We start from the raw sequence: 590 nt of genomic DNA, 5'->3' as shown, positions 1-590 counted from the left end.
CGCACCCCTTCCTCCGCCCCGCCTCCGGCCCGGACTCCACCTGCTCGCCGCCCGCGGGGAGGGAAGCCGCGCCCCCCGCCCTGAACGCTCCGCCCTCCGACCTGGCCTGGCGTCGCTAAACTTTCCCTCCCCGTTTCCCACCACCGTCCTCTCTTTGAAACCCCTTTCCTAGGTTTCACCTCCTCTCTGGCAGTAAGTTCTGGTTCAGATCGGTTGCAGCGCTGATTTTGTCCTAGGCACTGCGGACGCAGACAGGCGATGGTCCTCATTCCCAAGGCCTGTACAGAGAACACGAATAGCGGCCTCTAACACTTACCTAGTGTTTACTTTGTGCCAGGCACTGTTCAAAATTCTTTAAATAATCTGACAACTATATGAGACAGATACTATTATTGTTCCCATGTTATAAATAAGGAAACCAAGACACAGAGATTAGCTCACGTAAGCAAAGCCCCACGGAGAGTAAATGGCAGACCGCATTTTTGAACCCAGGTGGTTTTGTAGTCCACCTGCTAAGCTTGCAGGCTCTTTAGTATGAGGATTAGACCCAAGGACTGGAGGAGACGAGGTGGAAGGGCGTCCTAGGCATT

The sequence above is a fragment of the Myotis davidii genome, unplaced genomic scaffold (genome assembly GCF_000327345.1).
Source record: "Myotis davidii unplaced genomic scaffold, ASM32734v1 scaffold449, whole genome shotgun sequence".
In the NCBI taxonomy this organism is placed as follows: domain Eukaryota; kingdom Metazoa; phylum Chordata; class Mammalia; order Chiroptera; family Vespertilionidae; genus Myotis; species Myotis davidii.
This window is presented reverse-complemented; position numbering follows the sequence as displayed.